Raw genomic sequence first — 14,251 nt, forward strand, 5'->3', positions numbered from 1 at the left:
AGGATCAAAGTGGTTTATTGATTTATTATCAACACATAATAAACAAGGATTCAGTGAAATGCACAGTTGGGAGTCCATTTCATTTCTTATCAAGGCTCTCAGTAATCCCCTGGCTACTTTTTAATCCGGCTGAAGGTCATCTTCCTCTTCAGCTTTATCAGTTGGGGTTACTTGGGGTGCCCCACTTGCAGGTGCTGCCACACTCCCCTTCCCACCCAGCTGTTTGCAGAGCGGAGGGAGCCGCCGTGCAACCCCCCTCGGCAAACACCCGCCCCAGCCGCCCGTGCCGCCTCGTGCATGGGTTGTGCAAAGCCTCTTGGTCACCAGGGAACAGCCAGACCACGGACCGCAGTGGGCCAAAGCATGGCATTGCCTTCGGGAGAAGACACCGCGCGCGTGTCCAGGAGGAGTGATTGCACCGCCCCGTGATTAACCTGCAGCCCAGCCGCAGTTGTAAGGGCCAGAGACAACACAGGGACCCAGGTCAGACACCACCATCCCAGAGGGACCTGCCTGGTGTTTGAGCAGTATTTCTGCTGTGCCATGTCCTCATGAGTCACCACCACCCCTGCCCCACAGACAGCACCAGGGCTGGAGGAGCCCTCCAAGCCTCACCGCACCCCGGGGGTTGTCGTTAGGTTATTACGTGCTGTCAGGCAGTAGGAGAGAAACAGGTTGGTGCCTCAGGTGCCGGGGCTCAGTCAGCCCCAGGCTCTGCTTTAAAACGATGCAGCTGGGAAAAGGAAGCTTTAAGGACCCCCCTTAGGGATCCAGAGGCACATCCAGAGGTAGGGGAGGGGCTCAGTGGGGAGCTGGGGTTTGTTCTGCTCTCTTGTTCCTTTGCTGTGCAATATAACAGATATTGTGGCACAACAGCAGGTGGAAAGCTGCGGTTTTTTTACCTTGATGGCTGCGATGTCTGTTGTCCTGGGCCCCCTGACCCCTGCAGTCCCACGGCATCGTGTTGGGAAGCTGCTTGTAGGCACCTACCAAATGTTTCGGTGCCTGGTTTGAGCCAGTGTTCTCAGCTGGGGGTTCCTGGGGCTGGGTTTGATCCGTGACCCACTGTGGGAGAGGTTTGGTCTCTCTTTCTCATGTCTCTCAGGTTTGGTGTGCTGCTTTTATTCTGTGTTGTGTTTGACCGCAAGCTGCTCTTCCAAACGGAGCTTGATAGATGCAGGTCCTTCACCCAGGTGGATGCTATTACCGGCAGCGTGGAGCACAACAGTGACTGTCAGTAAAAGCGGGTGGTTGTATCAGTGATAAAAGAAATATCTAAAGAAATAGAGAAGTATTAAAAGCCTGGAATGTCTAATTTTAAATTTCTAATTATATATGATAGGAATATAATTATATACAGAGAGGAGATGGTGATGTGGAATACTTCTGATTATAAATATTTCTAATTTTTGCTGGCTGGTCTCTGTGAGGCCACAGAAGGGTGCGATTAGTGTGTGCTACATAAGCAAACCAGGGGAAATATTTCCATAGCACACTTCATCGCTTTAATTAGCTCTACTAACTGCTCCTTAAGACTGGGAAGCAGTGGGGCTTGTGGCCCTGGCAGCTGCAGTGGCCATGCCCTCATGCTTCCAAAGCAGGTCCGTGTTTGTGAACGCTTTTGTCCGGTTTGTTTTTTACTAAATACCATGTTTTTCCAGGCTTTATTTTTTGGGGGGGAAGCTAAGGTTTGGCCTACTAATTGCAGAGTGACCCTCCAGCGGAGTGAAGTGCTTTTCCCTTAGCTGGGAGCGTGTGTATATAAGAGCAGGATGTGCTGTTAGGTGTGAAGAGCGACTGAGGTTATCGAGTAGCTCCGTCAGCCAGGATCTATGGCTGTTGCTGTGTTGTACAGTGCTGGACCACTGTCAGCCCTCTGACTCTTGGGATTATTCCAGGCCATTAATATTACAGCTTTGCAGATAACGTTCAGCCCTTTAGAGCAATGTATTCAGGGAGTGATGAGACATGCTCTCCTCTTTTGCTTTCTCTTTGATTAGTGAATTAACTAGATTATTCCCCCTCCCCCAGTACTGCAGGCCCAGGATGAAAGGACCAAGATGTAGTGAGGTCTGGTTCCTAAAAAGATGAGACTCTCCTCTAAAGTCTCCTTTATCTCTTCGAAGCCTTTTTGCTGTTTACCCAGAGGACAATTGGTCAGCTTCTGTTCAAAAAGCTTTTCTAGTCATAAAATTTTTGAATTTACATGGGACGGATGGGCTTGAACTTTATCCAAAGGGATGAGGACCAAGCTTCTGGGCTCAGTTCTGAAGCACAGAAAGGTGGCAAGCGATATGAACTGTGGTTCAAAGATCTGAATCAAGGAACTTCTCACACTTGGTTCTGCTTTGCTCTTCTCTCCGACCCACCCTTCTTTAAGGGATTTGCTTTAAGGCAATGGGAAGGAGTACAAGCAAACAGAAAGAATTCTGCTCGGGCTTTTAGTTTTGGTCCCTACCTTCTGGTTGTTGGTTTTTCTGTTAAAAAATCTGTTTTATCGCCTGCCCATTGGGACATGTTCTGCATCCTGAGGGCCACGAGGGCACCCTGCCAGGGGGTGCAGACGTGCTCGCTGCAAACATAGGTTAACGAGCTTGAGGTCTCCGATACAGCTGTGCAATGCACTGCATGTATTGCATAGACCAAAGCCCAGGGAGGACCCTCATTTTGGTCACTGGGAGAACAGGAAGTTGGCAGCTCTGGCTTTCTCGGGCCGTTCCTGGGGTACCACAGGGCAATTCACCCGAAACCAGGGGTGTTCTTCAATGCAGAAGTCTGTCCCTGGGTATGCTTTGAAAACAGGGGGTAAATCATTGACTGAAGCAGCACTATTTCAAGAGTAAAGGCTGTGTTGCATCCCGTGAGAAATCTGAATTATGGCAGATAATATTTCTTACCTTAGAAACTACATAGGTCTGTTCAGTGGAATGGACCTCAGCATCTTTAGGTAATCATAATCAGAAGCAGTAATAAAATGCATGGGACACTTGCAATACCAAATGAATTCACAAAATGCCTTACATGACTTATTAGCCCTGTACAGCTACCACAAGGGTTGGCACTACACGTTCCAGAGAAATGTGTAATGTCTTCCAGGGGGTGAAATCAACCTCTGAAGAAGTGACAAGAAGATAGAAATTTGTAAAAGCCATTGAAAGCATCTCTTGAGCCAAACTGGGAGATTCAAGCAGCCCAGCATCCCCATGCATGTGAGTTAAGTTTGTTCAGTGTAAGTTGTCACTCACTGAAGTGAAAAACCCTGACACGATTGCCCACTGCGAGCCCTGGGCAATCCTGGGGGAGGGGGATGCTTCAAACCTGCTCCGAGGTGACGGAGCCGCTTCCCTGGCTTGGGGGACGGCTGGTGTTGGGGTTCACCGAGAAGCCGGAGGCTGATTCTGGGCTGTATTTTGGGGCTGGCTGTCCTTCATGTGGCAACCTTTGGGAAAATCCCCTTTCCTGTCCTGTCTCCTTGCCAAGCCATCCCCCGGAGGTGGCCGGTGTCACGCTGAGTGGATTTTACAGCAGAAAATGCAATAGGGTTTCTGTAACCAGCTGCCATAAACCAAAAGGTTCATGTACCCCATAAAATGCGACATGGTTATTTTTTCACTTGGGAGGGTTTAGCCTTTCCCAGGCCCTGCACGCTGTGTGTTGGTGTTAAAGGTGCATGTTTTACAGCCCGGCAAAGCGTTACTCATGATAGTTTGACCAGTTTCCTCCTACAGAAAATTAATTGTAAAATCTTGATTGCAGCGAGATTAGCACGGGACCATTCGGAGGCTTTTAAAGTCCATGAATCCACTGCCTGCATGTGGCTCGGTACCATGGCTTGGTGCTTGCGACGTGGCTAAAATAACCAACCCCAAAGCAACAAATCCTTCACCCCAACTAATGAAAACAACCCCTAAAGCTATTGGAATTTTTTTGGTAATTCTTAAAGAAGCATCAGGGTTCACATGCGTTCTCGCAGCTGTGCTGTGCCCTCCTTTTTGTTTTGAGCCCGCAGCTTCGTGCGCGCCCGCACCTCCTGCAGTGCCTTCTGTCAGGATCCCACCAGCCAAAAAGCCGTGGAAGGTCTCCGTAGGACTTCAAGGTGTTCAATACAGGATGATTTAATAATTAAACCTGCTCTGTACATCTCCATCCTTGCACCTTCCTTCTCGTGCCAATGAGCCGTTACAGCCCAGGCGAGTTTTATAGATCGTTGAGGACAAAAGGAAATTTCCTGCATTTTATGGTACGTTCTGAGTGCAGCTGGGTTAGAAATGTTGAGAAATCTTTATCTTTAGCAACGCAAACACAAACCCAGCCCACGCCCCAACCCTGGGCAACCTGCACAGCAATGAGTCATCTCAGGAGCTGGGGACCTTTTGATGGCGAGCCAAGGGCTGTTGGATCTGAGTCAGTTTGCAATGGCTGCATAGCTGGACATAGTATAACTTGTTTATAGAGTGATATTGTTCATTATAAGGGTAGCATCCTTTATAGGCCGGGGTTATCCATTCCCTCAGCGGGGGAATTCCCAGTGCCCTCAAAGGTACCTGCCAAGTTCTTTGTGGGTTTATGGGCTGTCACCAGCCTGGGCAGCGCTGTCCTCCAGCAGCTCTGCAGAGGAGATGGGTTTCCATGGATGGGTCACTGGAGATGGCGATGTCTGTGGGATGTGGGGACCCCCTTTTTGAAGGGTACCAAAAAGCTGAAAGAAAATAAAACCTGCCCATTAAATTGCCCACCTCAAAGGAGTCGGGGATGCTGCTTGTTTCCCTCTCCAGCCAGGCAGGGATGTAACAGATCGAGCAGCAGTGCAGATAGGAGCAAATAGCAGATTTTGTAATCAAACAGACTGTAATCAAACTGGGCTTTTTTTGTGGAGACAGTGTGTGTGTTTCGGTGTGTTCGTTTTGGAAGTAATAGAGAGCTTAACAAATGCTAAACTGGCTGTGCTTTATAGGAGAGCAGGAGCATCCCCAGGGAGGGTGTGAGCCCAGGCTCGCAGGCGGGATGCCTCTGCTCCCGCAGCCCCTCGGGCTGCACCACACTGGCCCAGACGGTGTTTCCTAGGAGCTCTGCATGCTCATAAACGTGTCCTCCTTTTCACTACGTTTTATAGGCAAACATTGCTTCTCCTGCCCAAAGTCATCAGCAAGGCATTCATCTTTCCAGCTGCTTCAGCCATGCTGAGCCACGTTTATCAGGCACCCTGCGGGAACCCTCTGAAATGGAGTGTTTCCCAGGATGTGTGGGCACATACATTTTATATCGATCTATAAAATATAGATATATATATAAAATTACAAATATGTTTTCAAAATCCAGCTAAATTTCTGTTCAGGAATTGACAGTGTCCAGGTAGAAAGAGGACATTCAAGCCTTCTTCCATCAAACCAACCCTGCAGTGAAGCTCTGTTAAGGATGGAAGTTTGGTGCAGCACCTGCCTGCAGACTGATAACCACCTTCTTCCCGAGCAAAGAGCAAGTTTATTTTCTCCTACAGAAGTCTGTGGCAGTGGACAAGCACAGGCAGGTGGCAGACATGCTGGAGGTGTAAATGGAGACATGAGGATTTCCTTCGCCAGGGCGGTGAGCTGCTGTCCTGCCACCGCTCCTGTCCTCACCTGCAGCCTCGTGCACGTGTGGTACCCCATGACGTTGTGCGTAACCTCCCTGCGGAGAAACCCTCTCTTTCCAAACCTGGGGACCTTGCATGACACTTCACGTGCTGCAAATTCACCCACGGCTGACGATAACCTCACCCGCGCTTGCCAGTGCCATCCCTACCGCTTTATTTCTTTACTCGTTTCGCACTTTTCTGGTTTGCTGGGCAGCCACCTCTTTGCTGGCAGTGAGCAGGCGGTTGGTATACTGCGGGGGGGGGGGGGGGGGGGGGCAGCTGGTGAAGGAAAATTAACTTGCCACAATATGGGAAAAAGACAGGGTGTTCCTCAAAGCAGCTCTGGCAGGGGGTCATCCAAGGGGGAGATCCCACAGTGCCAGTGAGATCCACTCTGAGAAACTTGGTTTCCTCTCATTAATGACAAAGAATAACGTCTGTCGGGCACAAGGCACGACCAGTGCGTGCTGCTGGGCAAGGGAGGTGATTTACTGCTCCTTTGCCTTGACTCAAAGCTTGGACTCCAGGTTTCATACAGTGCTGCTTTTGTGTTTTGGGAACACAATGATATGTCTACGCTGGTGCCAGAGAACACGGTGAGAAAAACACAGAATACCCTGCAAGAATGTATTCTCACTATAATAAAAGCTCAAGGAAAGGAGGTTTTCCTGTTCCCTGCCCCTGTGAGGCAGGTGCGGTGGGGTCAGGGAGGCAAGGTGGAGCTGGGAAAAAAATGCAGGAAAGAATTCCAGTGTAACCCTGCCTTGCTCCGCAGCTGTGGATGCCACCTGCTGGGCTGCAGGCGTGCGCTGAGCGCTGGTGGCATGGTGCTCTGTGACCATGAGTGATAGGGATGTGGTCTTTAAGGGGAAGGTAATTTAGGATAAAAGGTAAGAAATTTCAGCTGAGAATGGAAATTTTTCACGGCTGTATCTCGGGGGTGTGCAGCTTTGCAGTCCCCATCTCGGCGTACCTCCAGCCCTGCTGCGGGGGGACACCGGGAGCACTTTGTTGTTCAAAGGTTTGACCAAAGAGGTTACAATGCCAGGGGAGAGCAGATGCTTTTATTTGCAAATACAGGCTGCAACCAGGCAGGGGTGTGAGTGCTTCTCCCGAGCCCTTTGCACAGGTCCTGCGTCTGGAGGGGGGAGCATCAGTCCATGTGGTATCAGTTGCTATTTAGTCACCTGTGTGATGCATTTTAAATAGATGCATTTTAACTCGAGAGGTGCACAGTAGCATCTTGAAGCAGGATTTCAACATCCCCAGCATGCCCCATTGCTGCTGTTGGAGCCGTGTGTTATTGTCACGGGCTGATCAGGTTATTTTGCAAGTTACGGAGAGCGCTAGGGTTACATCTTGCAAGTAGCTCTGAGCTGCAGCAATCCAACAGTGAGGTAGACATACTACCAGCGGGGCCAGGAAGGGTTGGACCCCCTGGGGCTGGACAGCCAATTCTCATTAAATTCACTGGGAATCTCCTACAGGGAGGCCGGATGGCGTCAGAAAATAGCAAGAGCACTGGGGAACAGAGGATTTTTCGTTCCCACCCAGCAGGTGCTTGCAGCATCCAACCTCTCTTTGAGCTGTAAGTACCTTTAGCAGCTGCCACCAGCCCAGGCTGCATCCCAAACTGCCCTCCAGATGCAGGACCCATGTGTTTCAGGTCTGGTTTGCTGGAGAAGCTTGCGTTCGACCGGCAGCTCACCCCCAAACCGAAGGCAGGCCGAGGGGCCAGGGCTGCCCTGTGAGGTGAGCATCCCCCTGGCCGCTCATCTGCTGCATGGTGCCCAGCCACGTCTCCCACATGGGTAACAACAGCCCTTCGACCAATTTTCAGATCACTGCTCACAAATCCCTCCTTTTGCCCTGCAGCATCTCTGTCCCCTAAATCTGTCACTGTCCCTTGTAGCTGCAATAGAGCGGTTGCCAGGAGAGATTTACAAAAGACATAATTGGGAAAAAAAACCAACCAGGCTGCTTTATAGCAGGGAGCATTGGTGCTTTCATTTACTTGGGGCCTCATTTAAGTGTACCATGTGATTTTTCTTTCCTTCCCTTTTCTGTTCTTCACCATTTCTCCCTGCCCTCAGCTCTGTCCCCTACCTGAGCCCGCTCTGCTCCATCCCCTGTGCGCGCTGTCGCATCTCCATCACTCACTTCCTTTGATCCATCAGGAAATGCCCCCCAGCACTAATTTTTTCTTCTTTTGTTCCTCTCCCCATCACTATTTGCCCTTCCCTGAGGGTAGCTGGCAGGGGCTGAGCCAGCGGTGCCATCACTCCGCAGCATCTGAGCCGCTTGGGAGGCGAAGATCCATTCATTAGGATGTGGTACCCTTGCAGTGAGGAGCCTCAGTCTCTAAAGTGCCTGATGTGCCCCACGACGTATATAAATAGCACCTGCTCATAATTTTTAGCTGAGGCTTATATAGAAAGCACATCCATAATTCACATTCTCCAGCTCTGGGATGCTTTGCAGGTCTCAGCGGCTGCAGCAGGACCTTGAGAAGGATAGAGCCCTCTCCTGTAAACCCCCCCTGGGGTGCGGGCAGGGACCACCACCCAGGGCCCAAGCAGCAGTACATCCCCCTTGTGTGCCACCCGCACAGCCTCCCTGTGTCAAATCAACCCCCACCCCCGAGTACCTGCCGCCTTTCCCCAGTCAGCAGGGTGATGCCATTCCACAATGGCTTTGCTTTGTTTAAAGCATGGAAGGGTGGTTATAAAACAAAAAAGAAAAGGGGGGTGGGCAGTAGGAGGCAGGGGGCTGAAGCAATGTGCTGTTGCACTGTGGCTACCAAGGCAGGATGCCCTGGGGAAGTGGCCAGAGCCCGCTGTAGAGCTGGGAGGCTGCAGGAACCTCCCAAAGGAAGGAAAAGCCTCTCCTGGGGGTGTCGGGAGGACCAGCCTTGCTCCCCTCCTTCCCTGGCTGCAGGGAGATGGGTGCGAGGCGCCCAGCTGCAGCGAGGGGATGCCTGTGGCCAGGGAACACCTCGATTTCCAGCCCACGGATGAGGTGCTGGGTAGAGCTGGTGTACATGGATGCAGTGGTCCAGAGCAAAAGACTGACATGAAGCCCCCCTTCCCCAGGGCCAGCACTCCAGAGGGGGCTCCAGCAGAGCGGAGGAGGGCAGGGGAAGCTCAGCAAATGCCTACGCATACCCCCAAAACCCAGGGGGGCTACTAGCCATTCCAGCATTCCTTACTGCTGTTAAAAAACGGGGATCGGTGGATTTCCCGCTGGAGAGGCAGACGAAAGGTGGGTTAATTCAGGCTGGGGCTGGTACCTTGGTGTCTGCTGGGGCGGTTGTGCAAGATTTAGGTCTGCACACAGAGCCCGTCCCTCGCAGAGCACAATTCGGGAAAACCCAAAGGAGAGGGGAAGGAGAGGGACCTGGCTCGTCCCCGTGGCTGTCCCACCATCACAAAGCGATGCAAGAGGTGGCAGTTCGCTCCGGAGCCAGCTCAGCCTCTGCAGCTCGTACCAGACATGGATTTTGGTGGGGTTTGCCCTTTGCTTAACTGACAGCATCGCTAGGGCAGGCTTACCTGTGTGGGGGGGGGGTCTGCATTTTGGGGGCTCCCAGGGCAGCAAAACAAATGCCCAACACCCTGGGTTTATTCTTTTTTTTCTCTCCAGCCTGCAGCAGGAAGGATGAGCTGGTGACAGGAACCCCCTGGTCTGCAACAGCACAGAAATGAGATAAAAATCTTGATGCAGGTGCTGATCTTACGGGCACATATCACTGATGTACCATAACGTTAAAATTAGCTTGTCTCTTTGGTGGGCAAGTTGAAAGTTAAGAATTTTGATAAACATTGGAATAGTAAATTTCTTCCCAGATATTCTTTATTTTCCAGACTATTACTGTGATTATTATTAGGTCTGTGTTGGTTTTTTGGGTTGTTTTTTTGTTGGTTTTTTTTTTTTTTTTTTTTTCAGACAAGAAACCTCTGTCTGTGGCTGGTTGCAGAACGAGGCAGAGCCTGACTCTCCAGGTACCAATTAATTGAACCACTTCAATTTGAATCCCTTCAGCTCAAGCCCATTAGAAAAACCACACAGAAGGTTTGTAGACAAGACCTATATTTTCTGAGAGTGAGTTTGCTGTAGGTAAAACCCAATTTTCTGCCTGCCAAAAGTGACCTTACAATAATTTATTCTTTACTGACACAGAAGCAGATTTTTTTAAAATTTATTTTATCTTTTGGCTTTTCTCCCCCTGGATTATTAAGGCACTGAAATATTTTTGGATTTAAATTTAGTGGCAACTAAATGTCCCTGTGCATGCAGGCAGGGCTGTCGAGAGGATGTGGTTTAGTGGTGAGGAGATGATTTAGCAATAAGGATGCCCTCACCAGAGCAGGGACCCCGGGACAAATTTGTGCTGCCTTTATTAAAAATACAGAAATACCTCTGGGAGAAAGGTCTATTCGCTGGCGTGCAGGGGGCTTCACCCTCATGGGAAAGAAAGCTTGTCAGTATTTTGCTTCATGCCTGGAGCCCAAATGGAGAATAAACCAGAGGGCTGGGAAGGAGGAGATGCCCCAGGGGTCTTCACCGGGGCTGGCCCTTTGCCCTTGCAGCTTTTCTTACCACGCAGCCCATGGAGGGGTATGAATCCCCGCAGCGGCTGCAGCCAGGGATGCCCGAGTCCCTCCAGGGGCTGGGGGGCATCCAACCCTTTGCAGAGGTGCTATGGTCCCGCACGCGTGCTGGGAGAGCATCCCGGGCTGGGAGTGATGGGCAGTGGCTGGGAGCAGCAGCACCAAGGGCGCTGGGCATCAGTTGCTGCTGCTGTCGTGGTGCCGCCGTCTTCAGTGACCTTGGTTTTTCGTGCCACGTTGGTGGGCTGTGCTGAGGCATCCCACCTCTGTTTGCTGGGCAGCTGGCGGGGAAAACAGGGAGGAAAACCCACAGCAGGTGGGAGGAACTGGATGCAGAAACACCTCGTTACCTTCCCCCATCACTGCAGCGAGCTGTATTGCATGCAGATCCAGTTGGCAGGCAATTAATTTCTATTTTCATGTATTTATGAATTCAATGTCCTCTAGCTCAGTGATGGGGAGGGTCGTGGTTTGGGGTTCCCCAGCACAATGCCAGCTCCAAGCCAGGTCTGGGGGTGGAGGGAAGTGTTTCTGCTCTGCTATCAGCAAAATAATTTCATTTTCACCCAGGAAAATATGAAGAATATTATGGCTTGAACGCTGCAGTTGTGGATTTGAAGGAAACCCAATTTGATTCTTTAGAAGTGATCAGGTGGAAATGCCAGCAGTTCAATTGTTAAAGCTCACAGTAAAGCAGGGAATTCCCGACAAGATCAATGCAATAATCTTTAATTTGCAACGTGTGTTACAATTTCATTGGGGCAGTGTATAAATAACAGCACTTTCTGCATTAAGACAGACAAATTCAGATGTTTTCCTTAAAGCCATGAGCACTCACTCCTTTTCCTTGGTGCAAGGTTTACCTGTGAGCTAGGCAACTCTAAGAAGACTGTGTGTTATAATCTTATTTTTTTTAGCCAAATGTCTTTGGAAGGCTGTATTGGGATATACAGACCTGAGGATTTATACTCTTCAATATACTTCAGGCCCCTGTTAAACATAGTGAATTGGCTTCCATATGACTTCATTTAATGGCTAGATAAAATTCAGATTACAGTGTGCTACTCAGTAATAAAGATTCATGAGACAATATTTTGTGCAGGCAGGATACACTAAAATCAAAATGATTTCCCTGGTGCTGTGGGATGTAATAACTTGAAATCCTCTTCAACCTGTACCCCTGAGAGTTTGGCCCTTTCTTGTCAGTGAATTGAATTGGGAAATTGGTATTGCTGCTTGTGTAAGGAGAGACTCAGAATATTTAATTTACTTCTAGTTTTTGTAATTTGTTTACTGAAGTTATTGTTTGCCATACTCACTCCCAGCTCTCTGCAAACCCGTGGGAGAAACCATTGCAAGAAAAGATGTATTTTCTTGATTTCTTCTCCACAAACAACTAATGAAGGTCTTGCTTCTGTCATTGAGCGATGGAAGGGGCTTTTTTAAACAGCCTAGAACCCCCGTGCGGAGCCACCCATGGGGGTTTGCTGGCTGGTGGCCCCGTAAAGGCACGTTGGGTGCTCCTGGGGAGTGCTGCTGAGCTCCCCCTGCAACCGCAGCCCCCATTTTGCTGAGCTAATAATGATCTGCTGGTATTTATCTGATGGAGCTGTAGGGTGTTGGAGGTGCCTCAGTGAATGCTCACCCTGCAAATGGAGGCTGGGGGTCGGACATGCCCCCCCCCGCCCGAAAGGTGCACGCTCTCACACTGGAGCAGGAACCCATGGAGAGAGATGCGCCCGGCGCAATGCGGCATTGGGGATGCTGGGGGAGTGGGGAAAAGCCCGCTGCACCTGGGGAAGGGCTAGCGACACAGTATAGCATTAAAAAAAAAAATAAAAATAAAAAATTAAAGGGTGCCCATGAAGTAGGGGAGAGAGAGGGCACTCTGACTCATTGAGCAATGTAAGGTGGTAAAAAAAACACTTTAAAAGCTCCTTAAATAAGTATTATTTAGATATAATTATAATTTATATATATTATATCTATAATATACAATATAATAATATTATATTATGTATTGTTATATAGAACACAAAATATAGACATATTATATTACATAAATAAGTAATTCTTACTTTATTTTGCAATTCTTCCCAGACTAAAAGGCAAAAGCTATGTTAGGGGGAAAAACACTGCCATGAAGCCACGGGAACAGTGCCCAACATTGTAGGAGGTGGTTGTAGTTATGGGGGGAGTTGCAGGTCACGTGTACAGGGATCCTCCAGAACCCCTGTGGTGGTCACGGACAAACCCCTGCCCGTGGGCTCATCACTGCTCCTGCCCAGCTGCGGGTGCATCCTCTGGGAGTTAAAATATTCGCACCTATCGCTTCGGGGGGTCCCTTTGGCAACACCAAAAAAACCCCAACATAGACACATGGAAGGGTTTGGGGATGGAGGGACCTTAAAACCCCCCTGGGCCACCCCTCTGCCAGGAGTAGGGCCACCTCCCACCGGCCCAGGTGGCTCCAAGCCCCAGCCTGGCCTAGGGTTCCCTCCAGGGCAGGTTTTCCCTGTTTTTTCCCTGGGCACCAGCTGCAGGGCAGGAGCAGCTTTGGGCAGTGCCCGAGCAGCCATGGATGCTGCAGGTCGTTGACAGCGCTGGCGAAACAGGGGGTGGTGTCATCCCCCCAACCTTTAAAAGCCAGCTTGCTGGAGGGAAAATATTGAATCCAGAAGAAGCGATGTAGTTAGGATCACCAAATTTTTGCACTAAAAGTTAGCAAGCTATGAAACTGCTTTTTTGGTGGGTTTTGTCTTTTTTCAATAGACTACTACAACACTTTTTGGTAGAGAAAAAAAAGGGCATGGAGGCATTTTCACGTGTAATTAATACATGGGGGATTAATTTTTTCTTGTTTGCTCATGAAGTCAGTAGACTACTAGAGCATGATCATGTTTTTCTTGGCATGGCCAGACCACTATGAAAGACGGAGCCGGTTTGAGTAGTGCTCCCTGTAGGTGGGGGGTGATGGTGGAGCCTGGGGTTCGGGGTGTCTGGAGGCTTTCTTCTGTTGAATATATTCTTTCTTCTATTGGATATATCAGGGGGATGCTGTCAGGGCTTCTTGGTGCCACTGTCCCCTCCAGCATCGCCCTGGGCTGTGTCCTGGTCCTGCATTTCCATCTGGGCTCTTGAGGGGGACATCCATAATTAATTATTCCTGTCTCTGCAGTTTCAGAGGATCGCAGCGCTTGGCTTTGCCTTGTGAAATGTAGCACATGTAAACACACCTGAATTTCCAGTCACCCTCCTGCCTTGAGACGGAGGTCCTTTCAGACACAGGTTCGTTTTCTTTTGGCTTCATCTCTTGATTTCCACCTTGTGCCCTGCAGCGCTCCTGATGTGCCACTGGTAAGCTTTAACTCCATGACCAGGCTCCAAAAGCCTGTGAGGTCCCGGCTGGAGCTGGAAAACCTTCTCCAAACACCATCCCTGCTGGTGGAGGGGCTTAAAAAAGTGCAGAAGCCCACGCCACCGGGATTTCCTTTGTTTCAGAAGCTGAGAAGGGCAGTCCCTCTGCTGCGTCAGCGTCTTGGCTCGGGTGCCCGCGTTGCACAACCGAGGGCAGTCCCCACGCGTGCTGGAGGAGGCCGTGAGCACGAGTGACACACAGTGCTGTGACTGTTGTCCCCTTGAGCTCATCTAGTTTAAAAAAAAATTCTTTCCCTTCTGCATGAGATTCCCTCCCATCTCGCTCTTTCTCAGGCTCTTTCAGGTGAGCGCTTTGCTTTACAGGGACTTTTCTCTTAGCTGTTATGAAAACGAGTGACTGCTCCTGTTCTGGGCATGGGGCCGCCACGAGGTCCAGCCACTGCTTCCAGCTCCAGCTTCACCAGCAACATTTGTCACATACTTCCACTTGTTCATCTTGTATTAATTATTATAATTACTATAGTATATTAATAATACAGTGACCAAGTGCTGTTTCTACTCTGTTGCCTATTTCCCCCCTTTTTCTGAGCAGAAACAAGGTGCAGGGGTTCAGCTCAGTGCATGTCAGGAGCATCAACATATCCCCAGG

The sequence above is a fragment of the Falco naumanni genome, chromosome Z (genome assembly GCF_017639655.2).
Source record: "Falco naumanni isolate bFalNau1 chromosome Z, bFalNau1.pat, whole genome shotgun sequence".
NCBI lineage: Eukaryota > Metazoa > Chordata > Aves > Falconiformes > Falconidae > Falco > Falco naumanni.